This window comes from Mastomys coucha, chromosome X (assembly GCF_008632895.1).
Source record: "Mastomys coucha isolate ucsf_1 chromosome X, UCSF_Mcou_1, whole genome shotgun sequence".
NCBI lineage: Eukaryota > Metazoa > Chordata > Mammalia > Rodentia > Muridae > Mastomys > Mastomys coucha.
Genome location: NC_045030.1, coordinates 162,300,751 through 162,326,050, shown reverse-complemented (window position 1 = coordinate 162,326,050; position 25,300 = coordinate 162,300,751). Strand labels below are relative to the sequence as shown.

Genomic DNA, 25,300 nt, shown 5'->3' with positions numbered 1-25,300 from the left:
CTCAAGTTCTTCTAGTAGCTTTCTTGGTTTTTAAAATGTACTCTTAGAAACCAAACTGTGAAGGCTCTAATGTCCCAGTGTAGGGGAATGCCAGGGCCAGGAAGCCTGAGAGGGTGAGTTGGTGAGCAGGGGGAAGGAGAAGGGAATAGGGGTTTTTTTCTGAGGCAAGGCCAGGAAAAGGGAGAACATTTGAAATGTAAATAAAGAAAATATCTAATAAAAAAATCCCTAGAATAGATATATATTTGACCTTGCTATTCTGAGAGAAAGTTTAACACATCACAATATACAATGGGAAAGTAAAGGTCTACAAGATTTTGGTGTGTTTGTTTCAGTTGTATTCCTAAGTTTCTCTCTGTGGTTTTTAGGGCGGTTCCTTTGTCATTATACAGATAAGCAGCACAATGAAAATCCTTAAGTCACAGCGGAATTTAGGAATTAATCAATTTATATCATGTGTGGCTGATAAAGAGATTTTTTTATTACAGGGAAATAAGTTAATTTTTTATTAATTCTAAGAGTTATAAATCTTAAACTATGAGGTTACTTAATAATGATTGCAAATCTACTGAGTTAAAATTAGAAGTACTATACTGGAAGAAAAAGAAATAAACCAGAGACAAGTGGTACTAATTATCCCTGGTTATTGATTATCTGGTCTTATGCCTAGAAAGCTCACCACTCCTGACCAAAAGACTCAAAAGAAATACTATCAGTGAAGAAGCAGAATTCAAATCCCACATGTTAAGTTTGCTAAGAAAGCAATCAGAATAGCAATCCCATTCACAGTATCATTTAAAAGTTAAGTACCTGGGAACAAAATAATGACTTCACAGTGAAAACTACAGGACAATGAAGGAGAAAACTAAAGGTACTAGACACTTGAAAGATCTCCACTTTCAAGGTTTGGCAGTTAATATGGTGATGGTGATTATATTACCCAAAAGAATTAATATCTTAAATAATGCAATTTCCATCCAAATTCTAATGAAATTCCTCACAGGACTTGAAAAACTAAAACTTAAATTCATGTAAAAACACAAAAGACTCCGAATAATCAAAGGAGTCTTGCACAAAGAAGCAAGATTGGAGGTATCACAATATCCTATTTCACATTATACTACAGAGACATAGTTTAAAATAGCATAATATTTTCACAAAATAGACACCTAGGCTGATGGAATAGATCACAGTACTCACAAATAAAACCACACAGCTCCAGCCAACTGATTTTTGGCAAATCCTAAAGATATACAAAAGACAAATGTGTCTTTTTCAACACTTCAGCCAGTACTGGGAAAGCTGGATATCCACATGCTGAAGAACGAAACTAAATCCATCCTTCTTCCTCTGCACAAGGACATCTCCATTGGAGACAGAGTATATGAGGGTGAAAAGGAGGATTAGAGAGAGGGAATAGGGATCAGGGAAAATGATGTCATTATATACTCTTTATTTCAAAATAAAATATTTTACATAGAAAATGTGACATATATCCACTGTGAATTTATATTCAGCATGAAAAATGGAAATTATGCTATTTTTAGAAAAATGGATAGAACCAGGAAATGAAAATAGCTTAGATGGATAAATGGATAATGACAATATTGGAACATTTACACAACAAAATATCAAACAGCTGTTAACAAAAATGAAATTATGAAAGTTGCAGGTTTATGGATGCAACTAGAATCAATCATTTTGAGTGATTTAATACAGACCCAATATGTTAGCTTTGAATCATTAGGTAAGTGGTTTTGTTTTTTTTTTTTTTTGCAGTACTCACAGAGGTCAGGAAATTAATATGGGGCAATGTGGAGACAAGGCTTTTAAGGGATGGAAGAGAGAACCCTGGGATATAAAGACAGAAAGAGGAAATAATGGAATAAGAAAGTTAAATGAGGATTGGGGCACATGGTAAAGGAAGAATAAGTAATAAAGACCTTGTGAAAAACAACTAATGCGGAAGCTTCCTAAAATATAGAACATGCATATATAAAAGGACTTTAAATGTAGTTACCCTATAATTGGACAACAATGCCCTTACTAAAAACAATAGCCTATACAATAAAAATTCTAAAGTTGGGAATTGGTTATCTCCTTTGGAGTTGTATTCCAGTTAGATCCCATAGAACCCCTAAATACATCAATATATTGCCACTAACTACTCTTGGTTACCCACCAGAATTTGATGGCAAGACCTGATTTCAGACAGTATCAGATACTTGATTCATAGACAATTTTTCATTGAAATATCAAGCTGGTATTGGCCTGTGAGCTTCATCTTTACTGGCTAGATACCACAGTGCCAGAAGGTACTATGCATACTACTGGAGAAGAAAAAATAATTACCAATCGTACTCAGCTGTGAACCCTGCAAACTATATCATAATGACCTGCCTGTCAGGACCTGCATACTGGTGCAGTCTTGGCATGTATGTTACTTTATCTTATATAATTTCTATTTAAAAATTTTGCCTTCATCAAAGACATTTCTTTGTGTGGTTAATTTCTTTGTGTGGCAGTGGTTAATGCAGAAACTCAAAACTCATCAAAATGCTGAGTAGACTTGTCAGGAGTAGTCAGCCACAAATGAAACATCTCTATCACAACTCCCAAGGCATGGGGTTCATTGAGGAAAGGGAATGGAAAGGATGTAAGATGGACCAGAGATCAGGGAGGAATGTAGAGATACAGCATATTCTGAACATGACAGGATCATTGTACTGATGAACTCAACTGCTGTTGTGGTTGCTTGCAAAAGTTCAACCCTGTCAATATTCTTTCAAGGAGGAAGAAAGGTGAATAAGCCCCCACACATACCCAAGGTGCTATTGATATATGATGGCATTTAAGGAAGGAGGAGATGATTTTCTTTAAGAATGTAGCCCTGGTAGATTGAACACACTTCACTGGATGGGCCATACACCTGTGAGTAAAAGGGCAGCACAGATTGTACTTAGTGAGCTATTTAAAACTAAATGGGAAGATGGGAATGTGGGGCTAGATCTTGGAAGAATTAGGGGAAGTGATGGGCGAGGAGTACCATGCACACTTTGCATGACAGCAGTTTATGAGGCAAAAAGCTTCACAGAAGCCAGTCTCCTGCAATGTCCCCTTGGCATTCCCTAACTCAGAGATAGCCCAGACATGTCCTTGCAAACTCATGTGTTAGGTGCCCTTCATGATATGATTCATTTATAACTAATAAAACTGGAAGTTGCCTTCTGACTGGCACTCACTGAGGTTCCAATACCCTAATCTTTGCTGAGCCAAACCTTGGCCTGAAATTTCATAAAGAATGTTAACCATTCAGACTAATTGCCTCTGGCATTGTTAGGGAGATAATGAAGAGGGTAGTGCATTGTAGCTCCTCAGAATGGTAGTTGATAATCCCAGGGCAAGTTTAACTATAATCCTCACTTCAGTCCACATAGGGCAGACCACATTAGATTTGCAGCTGAATTCACTCCCGGGAACTAGATTTTGTTTTGGGTAAAGTTAGGGAGAATAGGATCCCTGGGGCATACCTCTGCTAGCCCAGAAAATTAGCATAGTTGGGGGGTTTACTAAGGCCGGCCAGGTGTAGACTATACAATAGACTGAATGGAAACTATTTGCACATGGTTTCTAAGATCAAGATGACCTTAGTCAAAGCTGGCTTTCTTTTAGTTGCAACCTCTGCTTAGTTCCTGCCAATTTACATGTATATACTTTGTGGTAGACCCACTGTGCACCCATTGACCTCGATGTACCTTGACTGATGTACCTTGACCACTGTGCCACCCGATTTTTCTCTCCCCTTTTGTATTGACTATAAAAACCTGACGCCATATTTGAGAATTACATTCAGATTCTGCACTTCCTTGTGTCTGTCATTTCTTCGCCAACGCCTTATTGACCTGACCTGTTTCCCCCAAGGGTTGAGGGAGGCCCAGACTGGCTGTCTTGGGGCAGAGGAGTATGATCAAAATACATTTTATGAAATTTTCAAAGTATTAATATATGCTATTAAAATTCTATGATATTTTTATACATTCATATAATGCATTCTGGTTACACCCTGACCCTCTCTTATCTCCCTTCCATCCTTGTCATTCCCAACCTCTTCCCTAAGAATATGCTTCCCATATTAATGACTTTTTGTTGTTCTGTTTAATGTCACATTGAGGTTGACCCAAGCCGTCTGTGTGACCATTGGCTTGGAACTCTCGATTGGAGAATGGTGGCTCACCAGCAGCTACAGGATGCAACACTACACCTCCCCCTCTCCTAGAATCTGTTAGTTGGCAATAGTTAAACAGTACACAATAGGGCCTCATGAATGCCTCCTCTAAACACAGTCAACTGTTGACCAGGCCAGTCTTGTGTAGGTCCAGTGACAGGATGCAAAATTATTGTGAGCTCATTATTGCTATGACCACGGCTTACTTGGAAGATGGCATGCCACAGCCTTTCTCTCTATCTTCAGATTTTTACATTCCTTCTGTCTCTGTTTTTTTTAAAATATCCCTCAGCCTTAACGGCTAGACAAAGCTAGTCCTAAAAGCAATGGCCTCCAAAACAAAATCTCAATACCAAGTGAGAAATAACACCATAGAAGTTATTGCTTAGGATGCCACAGAGGTCCCCCAAACCAATTCAGACTCTTGCAATTACTCTGAGTTGCTAAGCAGAATTATTTGACCCGACCTGTTGCTGAAGACTCTACATATTGGATGTGTAATACTTTTAAGTCCCATATTAAGCTGCTCAGTGGTAGAGTGCTTACTTAATATGTTTAAGGTCCTGAGTTCAATCCCCAGCACCATAAAAATACTAAACAAAATATGCATTCAGCATTCATAAGACAATAAAAAGTCCTTACCTGTAAGTATAGAATTAACCTACATTCAAACTTAGTATCTAACATAACTGATGAATGGGAAAAGACATCGTCTTTCAAGTAGTTATTCAAAATTCCCTGTGATGTAAGCAAGTATCCATCTGTGGTTAATATAGCAACATCCCACTGATCTAAAAACCAGACTTCCAAAATATTCAACTTTCTAAAATCAGAAGAAAAAAAAGATATCCAAATAACAATCAGAATTGGCAACAGAACTTGGGGTTGGATCCCTAAGCAAAAGGAATAAACAGGACCTCGGGCCCAACAAACATCAAGAAGTTTAGGATGGCTATATATAAGCAATTGCACAGGACAACTGTTTGCCAAACTGGCAACTATAGTATCTGCTACAAATGTTCTGACCATGGCTATGAGCTATATGTAAAAACCTTATTCTCTGCAAGAGGTAGTTGTATGCTGATAAGTTGTTTTAACTGTGGTTCTCTATAGAAAAGATACAGTTTGGAGCATTTGTTAATTCTCATGATATTTTATGGCAGATTTTAAGGTACAAAGATAGGACATGGACTATGGGCCTTTGAAGGGATTTACACAATTGGTATTCCAGGCAGTACAAGCTGAAATGAGGAAAACATTAGTTGCTACAGGAAATACAAGGCAGGCCTGAGGCCCAGGAGGAGAAATAAATTTCCCTTATAAAACATTTTGTTCCAAGGATTAGCAAAGACAGAAGGTAGCTGTTGCTATGTACTAAAATAAGATATTAATTCCAGTGGTAAAATCATCTTGGATAATCAAACACTGAGTACATAACTTGTCCTTTTCTTCCAAAAATAATTATATGAGTAATTTCAATATTAATAACTGCATTATATATATGCGTATATACACATATATATGTGTATTTATATACACACACATATATATATATACATATATACATATATACATATATATATATATATATATATATAATTTGTTTTTAAAAGGGAATGCACGGCCAAGTAAAAATATTTCCCTTCTCCTACCCTCAAGATCTAGCCTATGACTCACCCTGTAGGAGTATTGTCATCCCAGAAAACTGGAATCCTTATTCTTTATAGTAAAAGCATAAGACTTCACTAGGGATTGTATTGCTTTACATAGAAAGGAATGTGAATGTAGAAATGTAATCTGTTCAGGTCATCACAGTACAGGCTGAGAAACCCTAACCCAAACAATAGCTCTCATTTTCAAACCTCTCAAAAGTGAAGCAGCCAGCCAGATTCTAGCTATCATCATGGCACTAGGGAAGGCCCTTCCTGGATGTTTTCTAAAGTAGCAGACATCTTGTTTACTCAGTATGGTATGAATTTCAAGACTTCTCTTCAATTATCCTTCTTTTACCTAGAGGCAAAAATAAAGAATTTGAAATGACTATGCACTCACTCCCTACTCTGAAATAGGTAAAAGTTATCTTTTGGCACTGTAAAAACTGTATACTTTTAAAACTGTATCCAACCACTTTCTTTATTTTTTCAAAGGTATTGACTGAGTGTTTACAATATCCAAGAGTTTTTTATTATTCTGGTTAAATATAAAATCTAATTATGCCCTAGTACTTGATGTTGTGACTACAACACAGCCTATTTATAAATAAGTTCTAAAATAAATTCCAAGATAAGATACATTATTTTAAATTAATTAAAACCTATATAATATGTATTATCCTTGTTACATTTGTTTGGTATAAGGTTATTGTTTTAAAAAATATCACAGAGTCAAATTGGAGATGTTTACTTTTAAGACAGTATATTTTCTGGTATAAGCACATGCAATGCTTTACTAAATTTAAGATAATTAAGGAAGTCTAAAAATTTGTTAGCATCCACTACTTTTCCCCATTAAACACATATTACACACACACACACACACACACAGAGAGAGAGAGAGAGAGAGAGACAGAGAGACAGAGAGACAGAGAGACAGAGAGAGACAGAGAGAGAGAATCATTATAACAAACTGGCACTGCTACAATGGACTTGGAAGATGGCTTCATTGCTAATGTGCTCACTGTGCAAACATAAGGATGTGAGTTTGATTCCCAGCATCTACGGAAAAGCATATATGCCAGGTACTGTGGTGGGAATCTGGAACCAGTGCCAAGGAAATGAGACAAGCCGATAGCTGGATTTACTTGAATTTCTAAGCCCTAGACTCAGTGAGAGACCTTGTCTCTCAAAAACAAAAATGCTTTTGAGAGGGAATGAAGAATATACCCAGCATTGATGCCTGGCCTCCACAGACACACACCACATATAGATTCACAAAGAAAAGAAAAGAAAAGAAAAGAAAAGAAAAGAAGAGAAGAGAAGAGAGGAGAGGAGAGGAGAGGAGAGGAGAGAAAAATGGGATATCCTTGCCTAAACAATGTGCATAGGAAACTCCATTTGGCTGAAGCTGCTGTCAGTACAGTGTCAGGATGCAAAGCTATGGATATGTCTGTAGAATTTAGGTCTTCCTTCCATGGTCTATCAACTTGGTATCATCATGGTATTTGGATACAGCATTATACGGTTAGCCTTTCAGTAGTTGCCTCATGAAGAAGGAAGGATAATAACTTCCTGGAAAGCTAATAGCTTTGCAGTTCCTGGAAATCTGTGAGAGAAGCAGCAAGGATGGTGTACACACATTACCCAAGCTATGAAAAAGCATAGAAACAATAAAGCATTCATGTACAATACATGCATATACGTGGATAGGTACATGACATACAGTACTCTCATAATATAAAAATATTCTATAAAGATAAGACCCATGATTCATAATATTAGGTTATAGACAATCCATTATATAGACCAACAGTTCTCAACCTATGAGTTGTGACACCTTTGGGAATTGAGTGACCCTTTCACAGGGATCATATATCAAATATCCTGCATAGAAGATATTTATTTATATTATGATTCATAGCAGTGGCAAACTTACAGCTATTAAATAGCAAGAAAAATAATTGTATGATTGGGGTCACCGAAACTTGAGAGACTGAATTAAAAGGTTGCAGCATTAAGAAGATTAAGAATCACTGATATAGAGCACAGACCATGTAGGTTACAGTGTGTACTTTCACTACCCACACCTAATTTCATTACTGTCTTAAGCTGTGTGAAAACCCTGCAGAAAAGTTCCTTCTGAAATCTGGAATAATAGCAGCCCTTCAGAACCCCAAATTGGTCTAAATTCAAAGACACCTCTCTTTGGGAGAGACAAGAGCAGTCATGTCAAGTAGTTATACTAACATTCTGGTTAATCTCAGGCAAACAACTAAAACACTCAGGTCCTTAATCTTCAAAATGAGGATAGTAGTTACCCATGTCCCTTAGGACTGTGGTGAACCTTCAAGAAGTCAGGATTGATCCCATTTTAAACCAAGTGCTGGGCAAGCTTCAAGCTCTGTGTAAGTGCTGCTCACAGGGGAGCAGTCTGTTGTTCTTCAATGATCACAGAAGCAATAAGACTTTCCTTCCTCTTATGTAATATGAACACAACTCATCCTCAGCTTTTTCTTTAACATAAACTTTTATGAAAATTTAAGCAAGCTGTAGAACTTTTAATCGTTAAAATTAATGTGATTTACAAAGTGGAATAACAAATGCTATTCTGGTGATTGTATAAGGTGGTCAATGAGTTTCTTCCTTAAACACACACCTGCTTTGGGATGAAAATAGATGCCAATTTTATGTTAGAGAGTTAAGCACTCAGATGAAAACAATTTAATGTTGTTGTTAAATCACTTAGAAAGAAGAATATGAAGTGTGTTAATAATCATATTTCCATGTTTACAGAATTATATCTTCATGTGGTATAGCTGGGCTTTCATTTTACATTTGTAGCTCAATTCCATTTATTATCAACATTATTTAGGGTTTCAAAAATGCCAAATGAGAGTTGCAGAAAGACAAATACAAAATATGTCATGTGAAGATAAATACAACATATGGACAGTTTGGTTTTGAATCCTTGAAATAAATGTTTTAAGACGTGTCTGTTTTCTGTTAGCCTAGAGCCTCAAACAGGTTTTCAATCCACAAATCAACAGATTAGTATCCTTGATGACTCACTGCTTTAGAGTAATTCCCATTGTAACTCCAAAGTCACTGTTCAAAATATTGCTACCGTTTATTTCCTTAAGAATATTTGCTAAGTGGTATTGAAACACAAAAGCTCAAGAAAAATCAGAGCTTCTACATTTGGACTTAAAAGAGGACACACACAGAGATCTGTTCTTTCTTTAAAGTAGGATTTATTAAATAGTAGGCTAGAGTGGTGTTTGTAAGTACAGCATTGTGGGAGGGAGACAATCAATATGAATTCTGGGAAGCCAGGGCTGTACCTTGAATAGGCTGTCATTATTGCACCTGCCACTCACAAATAGGCTGCTGCGAACTGCATGTGCCTCCCCCGCTTAATGGCCTGTTTTCATATTCATAGCTTTGACACTTTGTAAGTCTTACCATAGAGTAGGCGATCAAGAAACATGGTAAAATAAAGAGCAAATAAATGCACCATTGTCCTAAGTTGCTTACGGTCTAAATTGAGTGGTAAGCCTAATATATGTGGGATAATTAATCTTTAGGGCAATAGTGACATCAAGAGTCTCGTGCAGAACAAAATGTCAAAGAGGATGTAGAAAAATTTAAACCTTTGTATACCACTTCGAGAAATGTAAAATGGCAGCACCACTTTGGAAAAAGAGTCTATACAGAGTCCTCAAAAAATGTTAAAATTGGGGTTGCTGTGTGAGTCAGCAATTCTAGTTCTAACTACACTTTATTTCATGAAAAAATAAAAATTAGTTTATATAAAAATTCAGACTTGTTATGCTTGTAGACAGGATCCTCGTATAACTATCTTCTGAGATGTTCTACCCAGCAGCTAACCAAAATAGATATAGAGACCCACAGCCAAACATTAGATGGAGCTCAGGGGGTCTTGTGGAAGAGTTGGGGAAATGACTGAAGGACTGAAAGAGGATAGGGACTTCACAAAGAGACCAACAAAGTCAACTAACTTGGAGCCTTGGGGATTCCCAGAGTCTGAACCACTCTGAACCAAAGAGCATACAAAGGTTGGACCTACCCGCCCCCCCCCCACACACACATATTGCAGATGTATAGTTCATTCTTCATGTGGGTCCCCCAACCACTGGATTGGGGGATATCCCTGTCTTTGTTGTCTGTCTGTGGATTTCGTTCCTCTAGCTGGGCTGCTTTGTCTGGCCTGAATGGTAGAGTATGTGCCTGGTTCTGTAGTGACTTGATATGTCAGGATGGGTTGGTACCCAGCGGTTTTCTGCCTTCTTACAGTAGAGGGGAGAGAAGAATGGGAAGGGGCTGTGTGAGGGGGCACTGGGAGTAGGGGGTTGCAAGTGGGATGCAAAGTGAACAAATAAAGTAATGGAAAAATTCAGATATGAATATTCACAGCAGCATTATTCATGTGGATCAAACATGGATAGCAGCCTATGTCTAATAACTGAGTGAATCAAGCAAATATGGCATGTCTATACAGTGGAAAATCATTAGGTCACCAAAGAAAACAGAACAATGAAGCTCTAATAGTGGCTATAATGTGAATGAACCTGAACAAACCACTAAATTATACAATTTAAAATGGGAAATTTAATGTATATGAATTGCATCTCAATTAGAGTCACATACCAAAGAGTAGTTACTTCAGGGGGTCAGAAAAAAAGAGGATAATTAATTTTAATAAATTTAGGAGGGATTTAGAGACTTCCACAAAAAGGTGAGACTTGAAATAGGTTTTGAGAGGTGCCCTGGAAAAGTATTTCAGCTGTGAGAAAGATGACAAAATGAGTGGGGTCACAGTTCCCATCACTTAGAGGACCACCTAAGTTGAAATTGCCAATGAACTTTCACTCTCTAATGCTTACAAGCATGGTTGTCTGCTTCTACTTCATGTTAAATTCATAGCTAAAGAGCAAGTAACCAAACTTCAAACCATCTCAGATTCCATTAGTTACCAACAGCAACCTACCATTTTCTCCTTAAAGTAACAGTCTTCTGATTTCCATTCCACCAGACTTCATTGAAAGAAATCCCACATAGAGCATCAATTTATCCAGAGACTTGATCTCTACTGTACATTCAGCAAGTGATGCTTATTCCATGACTACGAAGTATTTAACTTGATACTATGAATTTCAAGAAGGGGTTTACCTATGTATCGAGAAGAATATGGAATAATCATAGGCGCTTCTAGTAACATCTTTTCTGGAAATCAATAGTGACATTTCTCTTGATAAAGCTTCCAGAGCTCACTATAAGGTGTTATACAGCATATTTCTATGTGGAACTAGCTTCATTCAGGAGAAGGTTTCATGGTGCTGCACATCAGCCTGTGATTTTAAAATAATGTTTTCAGCACATTCATTAGCATTCAGAGAACATTCTGCTTGACTCTGGTGATAGGATCTGAGGAAAAGCTAGCTGTGGTAAATATTTTGAGGATATTTTTGCTGATATACAGTGCTAAGGAAATAAGTGAAAGCATAGCCTTCCTGGAATTAGAAGGACATCTTAAGAGTGAGTAATCCATCCATTCACTGCCCAACGACCAAGTTCCCTGTAATGTTCTTCATCAGGATTTTAACACAGCTTCATGCCCAACCAACTTATGACTGGACAGTTTTTATCTTGACAGTCCTTATGGCTTGTCCAAAACCACAAATAAAAACAGATATCATAAACCCTAAAAAATGCATACTATCAAGAGCATTCTTCTCACCCTAACGCTATAAACATCTGAGGCTGGATAACTTCCTGCAAAAGGGGATATCTTTGCACTGTATGATATGTAATAACATTCCTGGCTTTTATCCACTAGATAACACTAGCACTGTATTTCAGTTGTGTTTAGCAAAATTGTCTCCAGATAGTTCCCAATGTCCCTAGTGAATGTATGTGGTGGAGGGTAAAAGAACCTCCAGAAGGGGCATAAAATGTTAAGAGCAACAAAAAGAAATGTATCACTTAATTATAAATTGACAGAAATATACTCTTCATTCCCCAATAACAAGTTTATTGTCATTACCTAAATTTAGAAAATGTTTGTCACTGGGCGGTGGTGGTGCACACCTTTAATCCCAGCACTTGGGAGGCAGAGGCAGGCGGATTTCTGAGTTCGAGGCCAGCTTGGTCTACAGAGTGAGTTCCAGGACAGCCAGGGCTATACAGAGAAACCCTGTCTCAAAAAGCCAAAAAGAAGAAAAAGAAAATGTTTGTCAACTTGAATGAAAATATGGTAGTACCTATTTCCTGTTTTAGAATGAGAATAATTAAGTTAAACAGTTACAGCATTATATATTTTCAGTATATATGGTGAATATCATCTATATATATAGTGAAACATATAATACAATGACATATAATTGAAAGGCATCTGATAACATGTTAAAGTTTAAAACTGTAATGCTCTTTAGTCAGGCTTTCCTTTATTGCAAGCACTTTATCTACACTGTCCTACTTCATTTTGACCTCAGCTCAGAAAGGAGGTTTGCTGATGTGATCATGAGTTGATAACACTAGGATTCACAAAGAACTGGTTGAAAGCTTCTCTGTTAATCAGTTGCCAAGTACAGAGATCGTGCCCAATTACAAAAGTGAAAGAGCAGTACCTTGAAATTTTTGATTTGTTCATCAAGCCCTTGGTCAAAAGATTATATAGTACACAATTAGCCCATGTCTATGGCATCCTAAAGAATTATAAATATGAATGAGAACAACTCAAATACACATGACTTTTTTTTCATCCATTTTGGATCCACCTTCACTGGATATTTTCAAAACATGAAAGACTGTGAATGAGTCACTCCTTGAGCCCATGCCTAATTTAAGCAAGATTTTGCATCACTGACTAATTTACGAAGTACAAGGTTGCTCTGTGCTTCACATGCAGAACAGCATAGTAGCTCATGTTGACAAGCTTCATCATGCAAGAGTTACTTATCTTCAAGGCTGGTTATGGCTATAATTTTGATTGTATAGAAAAGTCCACAAATCTTTACTTGCAGCTGAACAAGGTACTGTGCTGACAGCATCAAAGCATGTTTGCAATGCAACAAACTTTGCATATAGAAGCAAAAAGAGCCCTGCCCCTAAATGCACAAAAATGACATTTGAAATTTCTACTCCACATTTGTCTTCCTCTTCTTTCTTCCCTGAGCCCTGTTACATAAAGGTTTAGGTGTTCTGAGGAATAATTGGGCATCAAGTATGGCAGGGTGTGGGAGGATACTTAGTTACCTCCATTATTACACACTTTATTTAGGAGGTGGGCAATTTCTATTTATATCACCTCAGATCAAGATACACCCCAGCAATTTGTGAGAGGGAGAGCACCAAAACAAGTAGATAATTTCACTTGAACACCTTGTACTAAGTACAAATCTGATTAGTACCTTCATCTTCTTATAAAGGAACAGATAGCATTGCAAACAATGGCTTGTGTTGCCTGCTAAGTGTGGGATAGGCAATGGGTTAAAATTTAAAGCTAAGTCAAACATTGCCACAGAAAATAGCAAGTGAATTGCAGTGTGAACACGTGGCTATGCACTTAACCTATGTATGAAAATATAGCAGCATAGTTTAGGAGTCAAGAAAAGCAGTGTTCGGAGGGATCATATAGACAGGTAACCATTTCATTAACTGATATGAAAACTCCCCTAATTTATAAAATATGTTGCTTGTTTTATTTCTAATTCACTAATATCTAATTCAGATAGATGAGGTAAAATAAAACATTTCATTTTTGATTTTAATATTATTTAAACATGACTATTAGTAAATTTCAAATTCTATATGTGGTTCAGTTCACATATCTACTGGACAATGCTGCTCTGAAGTCTGAAAGTCACTTTAAGACATAGGAGGGGGTGAGGGATCAGGGATTTTTTTTTCCCCAGAGGGGAAACCAGAAAAGGAGATATCATTTGACATGTAAATAAAGAAAATATCCAATAAAAAAGACATGATTTATGTGAAACTTGAAGGCATTTCCATGCAAAAGTGTTGCTTGATTTAACTTGGCTCCTGAACTACAAATATTAACTTCAAACATACTTAAAAACTAAAATTTTATTCACTGACATTGTGACAAAATCTGTTAGATAAACAAATCTTTTATGCTTCAGAACCATGAAAAAGCAACTATATTTTTTCCCTTTGCAGATTTACTTAAACCATGTTAACCTCAAGATGAAACAGACTATAATATTGAAATGGATACATAATTAGGTGCTGATGTCTAAAATCCTGTAATGACTTAAAGAGACACATGGATGGAGAAAGGCCAAGACTGCACAAGATGCGAGAGGAAATGTTACTTATAAGAGCACACACATTGCCAACACCTAAGTTCAAGCACTCAGTGCTTTTCTGAGGCTCTTATTTTTTTCTAGTTTTTATATTTCTTCTCCATCTTCATTACTGTCACCTGGTGATTCACATCTGGGTCATGAGACAGGAGCCATCCTCCCCATCACTCTGAGAAGCAGTGTACAGTCTTTGCATCACCAAACGCTAATTAGTCATGAACCTTACCGATGAAATCCATTCCGAACTTTTGACTGAAAATATATCATGGTAGTGAGCAACTTTCAGATTTACATTAAGGCCAGCCTTGCATAAAGCTTTAAAATTCGACTCCACCTGTAACTACTAATCCATAAAGTCCATGATGAGAATGATAACACTATATATATATATACAATATATTGTATATTGTATATTGGAATATACAAGGTAAAAGTTTAAAAGCAGAAGCCAATACTGGCTGTAAAAAAGACAAACAAATTACAATAAAACAAGAAATTATAAAGCTAATCTTTTCCATTGCCTTTGTTTAACCCATCTAAAAATTATTCCATGCCCTTGGAACTCAAAGGAAGTAAGAATCTCTGCCAATAGAGACCAAGTTTTCTTTTCAGTTCATAAGTTTTGTGCTCCCATAAGCCTCATCTTAAGAAGTGTTGTGTTTGCGGGTGGTTATGGACTTTTTATGATCTACAGCTCAAAGAAAATGAGGTCAAAGAATACTGCTGTGGGTAGCCACAGGAATAAAAAAATATCTACAAAAATATTAAAGAGAAAAGAGCAGGTCATACTTCTTAAGGCAGGCCCAGAACAGTAAATCCTCAACCATTTGGGAATGAGTCACTCTAGATAAGCACACATCCTGCTCAGCCCAGGGTTAGTACTCTAACCATCTTCTATAAGAGTTTTCATTTTTAATGAAGACCCATCCATGGCTTTTGGAAAGCACTGAACCAGTTAGCCTTATAGTTGTAATTGTAGTTGAAATGCAGATCAGATGAATGGTTCAGTGAGTCTTAAAAGCAGTACCACATGAAGTGAATATGTCTCCACCCAGCAACATTGACAGTTCATTAGCACCGATATTCCTTTGTGTGCTGATGATCTAGATGTGAGGAATCTCTAGCTACCTCTCCAGAAAAGGTTAAATGAGTTCCTGTTCTCAATGTTCTTCTCTCATGCCAACAGTATGGGCAGATCTTTATTCCTCAGTAGATTATAAATAACTTCTACAACCAAATGGTTATGGGTTCCTTTCCTAGAGTCCCAGAATGCCTAAGTGCTGTATGCACCACCACTCTGCTCTTTTGTGCTTTTGACACATGCTCTCTTTCTCAAAATGAGCTCATGTGTCTACCACCTGTCTCCTATAAGACACATCTGTGATTAAAGACCTAGATGAAAAGCATATCTGGATCCTAATTCTATATCTAGGGAGAATTCCCCTTTTTATTGAGTGAAAGAACAGCCCTAGTCATTCCTATTGGTTGTAATCTGGGTCTTCCTCCATGGCTTTTCTCATATCCCTGTTTGCTTTCTTTGGATGTTTCTCTGTATCCCTTTGGGATAGAGGAGGAAAAATGATTCTGATCTATGGTTTGGATTGTCTATAGATAGAAAATCAATAGATGATCTAAGGGTCTACCATGTGGGTATTATAGTCTCACAAAAATACAAACAATGCATTTAAATTGTAAATGCTGAATCACTGACACAGAAACCCTTGGTTACTATTCTAAACACTCAACTATTTTGCAACTAAGTTCTGGTCAAATAAAAATGTCTCCTCTTTCATTAGCGATTACATTTAAGATTTAAGTCATACCAAAGAGTAAAGATAGTAATTTCTCCTTGGGAAGATGACCAAAAAAAAAAAAAAAAACCCACAAAAATAAACAAACAAACAGAAAACGTCCAATTCCACTGCATAAGATCACTAACCTTAACAAAGTTGCTTAGCCTCTATGAGACTCAGTTTTCTCAACAGGAAAATTAAATGATTGGATTTACTAGAAAATTGCTGTAAGGCTTAGCTAGTATGCATGCGAGGCATTGAATGAACTGCTTGGTAGAGACTGAGTCTAGGGACAGTGAGAATAAGATTCTGTTTACCAGAATTTCTGATATTCTGGCAACAGAAAATTACCTTGAGCTTTGTCTAGGTAAAACAATCTTTGAATAATTGAAAGCATTCAAGAATTTATTTTCCAAGATATTGATCTTTTCCCCCTTTTGAAGTTCATAGTACGAATTTTGCCTAAAGCAGTCTGACTGAGCTTGCTGCAAACACTCACCCACACACACAACCCCCCCAAACATAACCACCCCCACCAACCCCACCCCACACACACATGAGAGAGAGAGAGGAGAGAGAGAGGAGGGGAGGGAGGGAGGGAAGGAGAGAGGGAGGAAGAGCTGTCTCCCACAACCACCACTACCAGGACTAAAATCACCACAGCAGCCACCGTGACTGCTAGCTAGTTAAATAGATCACAGTACAGGTGCTTACAAATGATGGTGCAAAATGCATCCTTACTTCCTGTGGTTGGCAGTGTGGCTGTTCCCAGCATGCTAGCCCTGATTAATGTGTGGGATATGTGGGTTCAGGGGCCTTAAAATGTGTCCCACACTCTAGCAAAAGGCTACACTATACTCACTTAAACAACCATCACTCATTCTGTTTTGGTTTCCCAGGACAGAAAATAAACTGGCTGTCAAATCCATATTGTAAATAAACCAAAAAGTGTTTTAGGTACATATACGGCAAAGCATCACATAACAGGATAACTGGGGAGCTTTTGTTTCATAAGTAATTTTCCATAGGAAGACCTTACAGAGAAGAGACCATTTAACCCTATCATTGGTTGACTTTATTTTTACAAAGAATACAAAATATTTGACAATATTTTACAACAGTTATATTGATATATAATTTACCTATATAAAACTCACACGTTTCAGGTGTCAGTTTACTGATTGTCTATATACTCAGGGTTGTATAATCCTCAAAACAACCAACTTCAGAATAACTTTTTCTACTTGAAAAGAAATTCTAATAAATAAAATCTATTTACTAACAGTTATTTTTTTCTCCTACTTCACACCTAGCCCCAGCTCTAGGAAGTACCGTGTATTAGTTTGTCTGCTCTGGACATACTCTCAAAACAGAATTTTATATCATGTGACTTTTCATATTGGGCTCCTCTCACTTAGCATAGTATTTTCAAGGTTAATCCATGTTGTAGAATATATTAGTACTTCAATTCTTTTATTGATGAATAATGTTCTCTTTTTAGGGTTAAACTATATTTTTTCTATTCATCAGTTGATGGAGACTTAGGCTGTTTTCATGTTTTACTACTGTGAGTAATGTATGTATATTCATATACATATTTCTCTTGGACATGTCCCTAGGACATACACAATCTCATATAGAAACTCTATGTTTAAGTGATTGTGGAACTGAGAGACTATTTTCCAAACTGGCTGCCTCATTTAAATTCCCAGCAGCAGCTTAGGAGGGTTCTAATTTCCCAGCTTAGGAGGGTTCTAATTTCTTCACATCCTGGCCACTACTTTTTATGAGCATTTTCATTGTCACCAACCTAGTGGCTATAAACTAGTATTTCTTGTGATGTTAATTTATATTTCACTGATGAATAATGATTTGATTTTGTGAATGTTTACATGTTCTCTTGGTGAGTTGTATGTTTGTATGAGCTTATTGGCCATTTTAGAAGTGAATGTGGAGGACCTATTATGTAATTCAAGAGAGTAGCCAAGGAATCAGTTATAGGAATGGCATTCCACAGCTCAATATTTTTTTTGTTTGTTCAATGAACAACCTAAGGGATGTTTGAATAGTTTTAATCTTGAAAGTGGACTTTGTGAGCTATCAACCCCTTAACTGAAATATGATGGAATTATATTCAACAAAAACTGAAAATAGAACTATAAGCTATGTGTTCATTGCTCAAAGTTCTTATCACTGCCTTCTGAGTCAAAAATTAAGAACTCATCCTGGTAGCCTATAGTATCAAATGATGTGTGCATGATGTGTGCTGGGATCAGGGAAAACGGAATGATTTAGTAACAAAAATGGCAACCAAATTCTAAAAATATATCTGATAAGCATTGGTGCAAGAACTATGTAACATTCAGCTAACAATTCTCTTCATAATTCTGCAAAGGTCTTTTTAATTACTGTTCTTGATGAAAGCTTGTTTTTCTAGAAAAGAAACAAAGACCTTTCTATAACCATCATCACCTCCTGTTACAGTCAGCAGCCATAGAGATTTCTTAAGCATAAAACTTTCACCCCAGTATTATAGAACTATCTCTAGCATTGGCTAATTGTCTTAGGGATGGATCATAAGTAATCCAACAGTCCTCATGCAACAGGCTTGTTGTTGTTCAAATTGAAATGATAGTATTCTCTTTTGCATAGTTAAATGACAGATATATCAATTGCTAACTTGAACTCTGTTGCCTGCCTTTGGATCTCTTTTCCCAGCTGGGATGCCTAGTCTGGCCTCAATAGGAGAGGATACTCTCAGTCCTGATAAGACTTGATGTGCCAAAGCAGGTTGGGTGGGGGGTTGGGGGGAATCTGCTTCTCTGAGGGGGAGGGGTATGTTAGAAGGGGTAGGAGACTGAAACTGGGGAGAGAAGAGGGAGGGGGCTGTGATTGGGATATAAAGTGAATAAATAAATAAATAAAAAGAAATTAAAAACTACAACAAGGAATTGTTCAATGAGCAGAGGCAGTCAAGAGCCGAAGAAAGCAGGTTTATAGAAAGTATCACCTCACAACAGACATTCATTAATTTTTCTGATGATGGTTGAGATGATAACCAAATTTGGAGATGGCATGGATACCCCAGCAATATAAAGACATTCTATACTGAGTGCCTTCAATTTCACTAGGTCTTTTAATAATATGAGAAAACTGATCAATACACACACACACACACACACACACACACAAACATACTTCAAGACAGTTAGATATTTCACATCTTCCCTTTGTTCCTAGATCCCAATATAGTCTTCATCCTCTGAAGCATCCAAGACTCTCCTTCTTCTTACCCACCTTAACCCATCTCTCCAAAGGCCTCTTTGAATTGATACCTAGTCCTTTACTCACTGCTTTTCCTACTTACTTTCTTCCATCTTCTATGCCTTTTGACTCCTTGAGTTCTTTTCAAAAATTTCTTCCTAGAGAGCATTCCTTTGTCTTCACTTTTCTACTGTCCCTTAGCAGACAGCTCGGGTGTAAAAAGAAATCACCTTTATAAGCATAAAAGACACAGTAAGGACTATAGTAAAGTTTAAGTGACTCTGTGGCTTGCAGCGAAGAAGGTGGAGTTTGCCTCAAGATATGTCCCATGATTCAGTGGTTATCTATGCTAAGTGTTCACAAAGGAGCACAAGTCAGAGCCTGTGGCCATATGCCCTCTGACCTCTCAGAGTGTTGCTGCTAAACACTGGAACAGAATTCTTGCCATTATTCCATAAGTGATACAAAGGTACAGCAAGGAATCCGTGTTCAGGGATATATATTCCTAGATTTGAACAGGAGGAAAGGGTATCTTTTTACTTTGTGAAATGGATACTGCTAGAATATGTGCATACTTCAGTGATGTGTTTTTAAAGACAAGGATCCCATTTTAAATACACAAGTGGTTTAAACTTTTTAAAAAAGAGAACCACAGGAAATGGGGTTTTAAAACAAATGATCTCCTTCTAATATGCTTTATTTCCTCCAATGAGAAAAAAAAGATAGACTAGAAGTTCACAAATAACTAGGATGGCTAGGATCAAAAAGACAAAGTGTCAGCATTTTTTGTTGAGAATGTGGAAAAAACTGGTCCTGTTGAGGAAGTGTAAAATGATGTAGTCAGTTTGGGAAAGCAGTCTGACAGCTTCTCAAACTGGTGATTGGAGTCACCATGATGACCCAGACAGTCCACTCCTAGAGAAATTAAAACATGCATCTACACAAAACACATAAATGCCCATAGCAGAAAGAAGGAAAGTGGAAGCAAGACAATTGCCTGTCGCTTCATGAAAGTATTAAAAAATGTGTCATATCTAAAAATTGGAAGATCAGGTTTAGGGATGTGGTTCAGTATGTAGAGTGCTTGCCTAGCATGCACCTTAAGCCCTGGATTCCTTCATCAGTATCACAGAGTACCAGACATGATGACACATCCCTGTGATCCCAAATCTCAGAACATGGAGGCAGGAGGATAAGAATTTCAACATCATCATCAGCTCCATAATGAGTATATTATATATATATATGCATATATATATATATGAATACGTATATGAACATATATATATAAATGAAAATTACCTGGCCATAAAAGGAATTACTGCCTAATAGCATAGTCCAACATGTATCATGCTAACTGAAAGGAGTCACTGGGAAAGGATCATGTAAAATATGAGCCCATTATATAAAATTCCATATTAAGCAGGTGAGAGGCAAAAAGCAAACTATTATCTTTCAATGGCCTGCAGTACTAGTCATCATGGAGATAAATAAGTACTGCTAATAATATGGAGTTACTTTGAGGAAGGCAAAAGTACACTAAAGTTTGTCACTTGATATAGTTTCATAGCACTGAACATATTCTAAAACTTACTGGACATGAAAGGAATGAACTATATTTTGGGGAATTATCTCTTAATACAGCTGTCAAAAGATGATTCATTCTTGGACTGAGAAAAGAAGATATCTCAATATTATTTTGTTTGTTGATGATGGATTACTGAGCACACATGTTCCTCAAGTTAATGGACACAGTTCTAATTACTAGAAGGCAGTGTTACTAATTGTTATGAAAGTACAAATCCCCATGAATGGAACCACAGAACTGAATCACCTTAGTCATGGTGAAGGGAACGGGAAATGGAAATCAGAAAAGAAAAAAAAAGAAAGGAAGCAATAAAAAAACAATGTTAGATGAAGTTTTCTCACTGTGAAAGAGAAGAAAAGGAAAAAAAACAATGTGTTTAAGTCTGTTTTCATAAGAATCCTTTTATTTTTATTTTTATTTTTATTTATTTATTTATTTTGGTTTTTTTGAGACAGGGTTTCTCTGTATAGCCCTGGCTGTCCTGGAACTCACTCTGTAGACCAGGCTGGCCTCGAACTCAGAAATCCGCCTGCCTCGGCCTCCCAAGTGCTGGGATTAAAGGTGTGTGTCACCACTGCCCAGCAAGAATTCTTTTAAATATACAGGAAGATATTAATAGGCCTAAGGAAATGTTAATGTCATAAGATCAAAGCCAAAATGTGCCATGTAAAAATCAGGAAGACAGAATCATGGCCCTATATCTATGACTTTTTGTAGAATATGGATATTGGCCTGTGTCACAAACAGGCTATACACATATAAAAGAAGGTTCCCAAGTGTCAGTATATATATGTATATGTGCACGACATACATAAATGTAAAAATACACATATATATACATATACATACATATATGAACACATGCATTTACAAGTTAATTCATCTGAAGTTTACAGTTCCATGCTTTTTAGAAAGCTTATCAAATTGTGAAAAGCATAAGTATAATTCTGTTTTAAAACACTTTTGTCAAATCCTGTAAACCATACTTATGGTTGCTCAGATGTCTCTCTGAATTGGATTTTACAAAGTTGAACTTTTTAGAAGGCTGGTGTCTATTTCAATGCAAAGTTTCTGTGTTAACCACAGATGGGTGCTTGCTCAGATTGCTGCAAAACCTGAATTATCACATGTTTCCCTCATTTATTGCATTTTTATTTTTCTAAGAAGAGTGTTCAAGAGTAGAAAGGGATATATTGTTATTAATGTATTTGATTGCATAAGATCAACTCTACCACTTTATTTCTAGTACATTTTCTAGTAGAGTTTATTCTTAAAATATTATAAAATAATGGGTTTAATTGTGATGTTTTCATATATATGTCTACTTTCCCCTATTCCTCTCCTTTACTTCTTGTTAGACATCTGATTTTCCTATTAATACACCCAGTAAAACAATTTCATGTGCTATTTTAATGTGACAAACATCACCTGTAAATTACCTTTGCAACAGTTATCCAGTTTTAGGACATTTCCATCGCTACAGTAACATCCTAGTACTCCTTCCCAAACCCAGACCCAGACAACCATGAAACTACTTTACATCAGTCTTGATTTACAGAAAACGTATTTTCACACAGAAACAATATTCATATCAAAAATACATATCTCTAATTAACAGAGTCCTCTTACTACATGAAGATGTTCTTAGTTTCTGAAAAGCTTTCAAAACACAGTTAAGAAAATTAATATTTCTCCTTTGAAATGGATACTTGAACACTTGAGGCAACCAATTCATCATTACTCAGTATCTTATCATCACAGAAAGCCCAAAATTCCAATTCTGCACTACTCTAGACCATACCACCCAAAACCAAAACCCATTAAAATTCATCTTTCTTCTTTTCTTTGTGCATCAAAACTTCTAGACAGACTTAATATCCCTTAACTTTGCACCACAGGCAACAATGAACAAAAGAAATTTCTCATCATGACATATTGTTCCACAGTTTTTCAAGGGCCCTAGAAAGCAAACACTTTGTCTAGGTACTCTAGAATTATGTCCTGCTAGTCAAATAGCCACCAGTCCTCCTAGGAACCCCATACTAGTATATGTTTTCAACTATTATTTTACAATTTTTTAAATAAATAGATAAAGATATTAAATGCTGTTATTTTTAAGAAACAGGAATCAATTGAGATCTTTTTTGTTGAACTAACAAAATAGCCATTTTGCACCTTAACATCAGTGGAAAAAATGCTTGTAATGGTATATTGGAAGTTATTCACCATTCCATCAAAAATTTTCTCTCACTTTCTGTCTCTCTGTCTCTCTGTCTCTCTGTCTCTCTGTCTCTCTGTCTCTGTCTCTCTGTCTCTCTCTCTCTCTCTCTCTCTCTCTCTCTCTCTCTCTGTGTGTGTGTGTGTGTGTGTGTGTGTGTGTGTGTGTGTGTGTGATACATTCCCATACATCATATTTCTAAAGAAAATACTATTCTCCAGTTGTATTCTATCTTAAAGAAATAACCATGGTCAGCATGACACTACATGAAATGGAGTCATTTCCACATTACTCTGCAGAATGGTACCACTGTGAAAGGAGATAAATGTCTTCCAGTTATGGTTTGCACCACCCAATTACCATCCTAAAACAAAATCCCCTTTCTAGAACAATCCAGACTTCTGAGAGCAACCTTCACAAACCACAGGTTGCCAATTTCAAGTGGAGCATGCTATGGTTCTCACAAGAGTGCTGACCTGGTTTCTATTTTCAACTGGAATTTCCTCCTCTAGGGTCATTTGATCCCCGCCCTCAGGGGCATTTTTTTCTAGTTCCCTGTTCTTGCCCCACCTAGCCCCTTGCTTTGGAATCCAAGAGAATTCCAAGCTTAGAGTCCTGCACAGTCCAATGTGAAGACTCATGGTCATTATGCTTTAACATTTGGGAGAACTAAAACTGTGAGCCTGTGGAGATCCTCTTAGAAGACACCAACATGAAATTTACTCAGGAAGCTGCTGAGATCTAAGGCAAGACCTGCAGGAAATGATAGCAGGGAAGCATGTTGTAGAGCAAAAGCTGTTAAGATGCCTCCATTCAAAGGGTCACAGGAATGTGAAAAAGTCAGCCAAAAGAAACAGCACAGAGTAGAAGACCAGGCCACATCCCTTGGCAAAACACAGACTGCACTGGCAAGACCATGAGCTCACTTACACACACATCCAGCTCTGGGGCAAAGCTACTCTGTAAGCTAGCTATGCAGAGTTGAAAGCACACAACAGTTGGTTTGTTTATAGTGAGCCTTTAGAAACTCTTTATAATCTCTCTTAGAGGAGCTCTGGATATATTGATGTTAACCCTCAAATGTGTAAACAAGAAGACTGACCTAAATCAACAAAAGAATGACAGTTCTCAGAGATTAATTCTCTTTGACAAGATGAAAAACAGCAACCCTTAAAAATTATTTTGCCTAGAATATTTACCTAGTTAGCTATGAAAAATTCCTACTGTGTTACTTCATACTCACATTTATTTTTAAAATCAATCTTGTTGATGTGAAGTTATTTTTTAAATGTAGCAATTGTTAATGTAAAAGATTTTATCCTAAAGGGATAGTGAAAGTATCCTAAGTTCAGCAAATACATTTACCTGCTGCTCAGTTTCTTTATGAGTTAAATCTGATTTAAGCTTTTAGAAATTTCATTACTTAAGGAGTCCTTTAGAATACTATTGTAAACTAAAAATCATAGCTATAATATATATAATTCTAATAAGGTATTTATAAAATTCTGTGTCTCTAGGATTTTAGTTCAAAAGAGTTGCTCTTTGTACTACCTAAAAAGTTTTCATAAAGTTTTAAGTGGTTTTAATGTTATAATGTATCTTTAACAATGTTTATTTTTAATAGTATGTATATGTGTGTTTCTTTGTTTGAGTTTGCATATGAATGCAGTGCACACAGGGGTCAGAAGAAGGCTGGAGCTCCTGGACTACTGGCAGTTGTGAGCCAATTTGGCTGCAAGGAACTCAACTCAGGTCCTTCAGGAGAACAGATGCACTTCTAACCACTGAGCTATCTGCCTAGGCCCTAAAGTTAGGGTGTTTTTTTTTTCTTTTGTTTTTTGGGTTTTTTTTTTTTTTTTGGTTTGTTTGTTTTCATGAGACAAGATCTCCCTGTATAGCCCTGACTATCATGGAACTGTATAGATCAGGCTGGTCTTGAAACGCATAGATGTTTGCCTGTCTCAGACTTCTAAATGCTGAAATAAAATGTGTGTACTACTACAGCAAGTCTTGATTTTAATTTTTAAAATTACTATTTTTATCTTAAATCCAAAGGATTTTCCAGTGACATAGAAATTAAGGAAGGGAGATTAGATTCTCATACTTCAACCTATGTATATGTACATTACTTTTAATGCAAGTATGACCTTATTTTTTACCTTGTATTTACATATCATTAGACTTGTCTACAGAGTCGATGGCAATTTAGACT

At 36.6% G+C, this 25,300-nt stretch overlaps 1 protein-coding gene across 3 annotated transcripts in view; it reads right to left on the bottom strand.

Moving 5' to 3' along the window:
• Arhgap6 (Rho GTPase activating protein 6) overlaps window positions 1-25,300 on the bottom strand; it is a 484,877-nt gene that overhangs the window by 201,300 nt on the left and 258,277 nt on the right. Inside the window, exon 1 of one of the 3 annotated variants that reach the window (XM_031371361.1) lies at window positions 6,088-6,328. The exons of the other annotated variants lie outside the window; for them this stretch is intronic. The gene's annotated coding sequence lies outside the window, so the exon portion shown is untranslated. Of the gene's footprint in view, window positions 1-6,087; window positions 6,329-25,300 lie in introns of those variants that run through there. 3 annotated transcript variants of the gene reach the window in all.